Source organism: Dipodomys ordii, unplaced genomic scaffold (assembly GCF_000151885.1).
Source record: "Dipodomys ordii isolate 6190 unplaced genomic scaffold, Dord_2.0 Scaffold115, whole genome shotgun sequence".
NCBI classification, from domain to species: domain Eukaryota; kingdom Metazoa; phylum Chordata; class Mammalia; order Rodentia; family Heteromyidae; genus Dipodomys; species Dipodomys ordii.
The window spans coordinates 770,514-776,010 of NW_012267331.1; positions in this window are offsets into that span (position 1 = coordinate 770,514).

Sequence of the window (5,497 nt, forward strand, 5' to 3'; positions counted from 1 at the left end):
CCCATGCCTCACCCTACGCCTCACCCCTGCACCTCACCCTGCCCATCCAGTACATCCAGGCCAGGTCCCCGTGCCTCACTTCTGCACATCCAGGCTAGGTTCCCCCTGTGCCTCACCCTACGCCTCACCCTGCCCGTCCAGTGTGTCCAGGCCAGGTCCCCGTGCCTCACCCCTGCGCATCCAGGCCGGGCTTCATGCTTCACCCCCATATCTCACCTCTGCCCGTCCAGTGTATCAGACTGGGTCCCTGTGCCTCACCGTGCACCTCACCCCTGCCTGTCCAGTGCGTCCAGGCCGGGTCTCCACGCCTCATCCCTGTACCTCACCCTGCCCATCCAGTACATCCAGGCCAGGTCCCTGTGCCTCACTTCTGCACATCCAGGCTAGGTTCCCCCTGTGCCTCACCCTATGCCTCACCCTGCCCGTCCAGTGCGTCCAGGCCTGGTCTCCTCACCTCACCCCTGTACCTCACTGCTGCACATCCAGTGTGTCCAGGCTGGGCTCTGCACCTCACCCCTGCCTGTCCAGTGTGTCCAGGCCGGGTCCCGTACCTCACCGCTGCACATCCAGGCCGGGTCCCCATGTCTCACCCTGTGCCTCACCCCTGCCTGTCCAGTGCATCCAGACCAGGCCTCACACCTCACCCCTGCACTTCACCCCTGCACATCCAGTGCAGCCAGGCCGGGCCCTGCGCCTCATCCCCCTGCCTTATCCCTGCATATACAGTGTGTCCAGGCTGGGCCCTGGGGCTCACCCCCACGCCTCACCCCTGTACGTCCAGTGCGTCCAGGCTGGGCCCTGTGCCTCACCCCTGCGCCTCACCCCTGCACGCCCAGTGCGTCCAGGCCGGGCCCTGTGCCTCACCCCTGCGTGTCCAGCTCACGCTGCCCTGCACCCCGCCACCCTGCCTGGCTCCCCACTCAGAGCTACTTGGTGAGCAGTGCAGTTAACACAACACTGGAGATAGTCAAGAAGGGATTTCAACTAGAACCTGGCTTTACAGCAATGGATTATTAATGTCTGTATTTCAACTAGAACCTGGCTTTACAGCAATGGATTATTAATGTCTGTATTAAGATTAATGGTAACTATTTCAATTTATATTCATGATATAATGAGAAGGATTTTCACTTTTCCCCGATCCAAGACCATGTATTGTTTAATTTGCTTTGAATTAGTTATGTGGTCAATAACATTATTTGTTCAAAAATTTGAGAGTGACTGATTACTGCATGTTTGGCTCCTGTGATAGGAAACAGATGAAATTTTAATAATATGCCTTACAGTATAAATAGACTTAAAGGACCTCCAGTCTTAAAATTTTGGTTTGGGGGATAAAGAAAGCCAGGTTGCTATTTCCTTCTTTCCACCCCTTCCTCCTTTTCATTTTTCCTTTTCTTCTCCCTCCACACTTCCTCATTCTTTCCTCTTGTCATGTCCCCTTCCCTTCCCCCTCCACACGTCCTCTTTCCTCTTTCCATTCCTAGTTCCTTGAAAAGTTTGTTTTCAAGTGCTGTTAGAAAGAATATTCCAGGCTAGTAATTTAAAGTGTTCTAGGTATAACTCAGGTTTTCTCCATTTTCAATATATGCAAAAAACACGCCTTGGGCATACTTTCCTGTCTATCTTACTTTCCTTGTGGACATTAAAGTATGTATCAGAGACAGATCACACAGAACATGCAAGGCGAGGACACACTGCTCCCCCTTGCCGTCTCTGATCATCCCTACGCTCTTGATTTCACTCTGGCTCATGAGCGTGAGCATGTGTGAGTCTGCAGACCCCCAGGGGGGTGCCCGGGGAGGACAGCATCCAGGGCAGCGCCTGCCGTGGCCAAGGTGACCAGCACCTCCATGGCCCTACTGCCTGGGTGCCGCTGCCTGAGACATCAACAGATTGCTACCAGTCCCAGAGTTACCACGGCAGGACAGTGCCGACAGGAATGCTGCAGGCTAGACCACGCTTCCTACCCACGTCCGCCTCCTCCCTGCAGCCAGAGATTGTGTCTATGCACGCACGCACACGTGCATGCACGCACGCACGCACGCACACAGCCTCCTGTGAGCATGTGTGCACACACACGACTTCCTGTGCTTTATCATGAGTTCACCCCGCTCCATGCTCCCATTCCATGCTTGCTCTCCTGAGGGCTGCTATTCTCCCATCACATGGCCTCTGGCTGCTGTGTCCCTGTCCCCGCCATCTGGAGTGGGGTGAGGAATCCAATCCTGCCGCTTCCTGGGAATAAAAAGCTGAGTAATGATGTTTTCAAATAACCTCTGAACGCTAAAACATCTACTTTGGCTTGACAAAAACAACCTAAACAGGCCCTCGATGAAGCTCATTGTATGAACCCTTCCTCAGATCCCATCTGGAATTATTGGAGCTCTTGCTTTTCTTCTAGTTTTGTTAGCTGACCCCAAGAGGAGAGAGACAAACACCCAGGGGTCCGTCACTCCAGTGAACTCTCCCTTCTTTTCGTTCTTTCCATTTTCTCCTTCCTTGTTTCCCTAGAACTGGTGTCACTCAGGCAATGGTCCTATCGGAAAAGCCTTTGCTTTATGGCTCTCCTCTAGCTGTAGCTTCTCAGGATTCCAGTGAATTTTTGACATTTTAAAATCAATTGGTATTTGTAATTTCTAAATAAGTCTTGGCTATTTGAATCAACACCCTTTTCTTTTCTTTTCTGTTCCAGGGCTGAGGACGGAACCCAGGGCCTTGCGCGCGCCAGGCGGGCGCCCTTCCGCTGGGCTAAACCCCCAGCCCCATCACCACCCTTTTCTATTAAAATACGTGTTCCTGTCAGGTGATGGTGGCTCACACCTGAAATCCTAGCTACTTGGGAGGCTGAGACCTGAGGATCACAGTTCAAAGCCAGTCCGGGCAAGAAAAGTCCATGAAACTCTTATCTCCAATAAACCACCAGAAAACCGGAAGTGGAGCTGTGGCTGAAGTGGTAGAGCGCTCACCTTGAGCTGAAGAGCTGAGGGACAGCGCCCAGGCCCAGAGTTCAAGCCCCATGACCAACAAAAAACAAAAACAAAAACAAAAAACACAACAAAAAACTTGCTCCTGTTGGCAAATGAAATAGTTTCTTCCCAATGACTTCTGGGGAAGTTAGCAGCATTTTTGGTAGTGTCTGCTTCTTCTACTTTGTTAAATTGCCTTCCCTTCTCTTCCCCCTGTTTTAATCTCTTTCATGAGTGGATTTTCCTGAATACCCTTTCTCCTAGTTGGGCTTGTGGTTGTAGGTGGCATCAGGAAGCCATTCCTGGCCTCCATGCCAGCTGGCCGGCGTCTGGGCACCGAGTCCCCCCCCTTTGCACGGACGCTGGTGAGTGGGGCTCTGGCCTCTGAGTGAAGTGTGGTTAAACACTGACGTGGCAGTGTCTTCCACACAGAGTGGCTTCTTGAGCAATTCATCTCACCTGATGGGCTCCACTGAGAGGTGGGTGGGAAGGAGGACTGGGGCTCTTCGGGAGGCCTCCTTTCCGGAGGGCAGAAGTTAGGCTTTCCACTGAGGAGGTCCAGTGTGGGCCGGCCCGTCTCCCCGTGCGGAGACCTCCGGGGTTGTGAGGGGTCCCTGCCTTCCCTCCTTCCCGGCACGGCCACGGCCCTGCCCTGCTCCTCAGCTGTATTAAAAATAAATATCAGCTTTCTGTCATTTCGGTGGATTTCACGGGGAGCAGAACTGAATGCATCTTTCAAATGTCGCTTTTTAACCGAATCTCAATGATTTAACCTCTACCAATCTCACACAAAGCTAGCTTCTGAGCTGAGGAGGTAGAGATATTCCCTGAGTGTTCCCTCGATAGCTCCATCTTTAAGTTGACTCTAATCAAGATTGGTGTAGTTCGTCCTTGTATTCATTTTGAAACCAGTTAATAAAGTGGACTTCCCCTCTTTCTCCCAGAATTCCTTGTGCTGTGCTAGTCTTTCTTCCTTCCTCTCACCGGTACCGGCTCTTTCCATTTCTTGCTCTCCTCCTCCTCCCACATCTTCTAGTTCCAGTGCTCCCACACTTTCTGAACAGGATCCTGCCTGTTTGATCTCATATCCTAATCTTTCTTTCTGTGACCTTGAGTTGGAGGTATTTATAATTATTGCATGATACACAGTAGGCTTCCTCAAGGGTGGAGAATATAGCTTATTTATATTTGCATCTTTACACCTTCCTTAGAACAAAAATACTTCAGCAAAATGTAGGCAACTTCAGAATTTTTATCTGGAAAATAAAGTAACATCCTCTATCTTATTGTAGGTCTTATTTTTCTGTATTCTTCTTAGTGGTACCTTAAAAGTCTGCATTCAGTGAGATTTGTGTCTTTACCTATAAATCTAGTTCCATCTGTTCTCTGAGGCCAAATCCCTAGACGTGTTCTGGATCATCTCAGTAGGTGTTCAGGAAGAGACAGCGGGCTCTTGTAGGGATGTGGAGGTCATGGCTGGTGCAGAGGTCATGGCTGGACAGAGGGCATCACGGCTGGACAGAGGGCCTCATGGCTGGACAGAGGGCATCACGGCTGGACAGAGGGCCTCATGCCTGGCTTGCCCTCCCAGGCCTTCTGGGCCCTACTGATGTATGCTTAGTTTTAACCGCATGGACCTTGCAATCCTTTTCAAGGTTCCTGGGTAATTCCTAATACCCGCCACATCCCACGCCAGTCTAACCACAGCCGACGCCGCTCTGGGCACTTGGCCACGGTGCCAGTCATGCGAAACCTACCAGCACTTCCAGCACGGCAGAGAACTCCCAACAAACGGCCGGCTGGTGCCCGCTCAGGGAGATGGAGCTCTCAGGAGACCCTGCCTGGCTTCTGTGGGAGCGGACTGGGAGGTGGAGGGGAGGAGACGCCCGGCCCAGGGCTGGGAGCGACTACATGTCCAAGTTCACATGCGAGTGTGTGCCTCCCTCCCTTCCTCTCTTACAGAAAGCACAGGAGCAAGCCCTGCGCCCAGCGCCAGCTCCAGGCCCAGCTCACGGAGGCCCAGCTCACAGAGGCCCACTCACGGAGGCCCACTCACAGAGGCCCACTCACGGAGGCCCAGCTCACGGAGGCCCACTCACGGAGGCCCACTCACAGAGGCCCGGCTCACGGAGGCCCAGCTCATGGAGGCCCACTCACGGAGGCCCACTCACGGAGGCCCAGCTCACGGAGGCCCACTCACGGAGGCCCAGCTCACGGAGGCCCAGCTCACGGAGGCCCAGCTCACAGAGGCCCACTCACGGAGGCCCAGCTCACGGAGGCCCGCGGTCAGCGCTTGAGGACCGTGTGGACATGCTGTCCAGGAACACACAGGGGGAGGGGTTCTAGAGGAGACGCAAGGATGTGCCAAACGTGCCTCTGTGGTGATGTGAGATAGTGACGGAGACAGAGAGAGAGGGAAGGGGGGAGAGGAAAGAGGGGAGAGAGGGGGGATAGGGAGAAGGGGGAGAGAGAGGACAGAGAGAGGGAGAGAGAGGAAAGAGAGAGAGGGAGGGGGAGAGAGGAAAGAA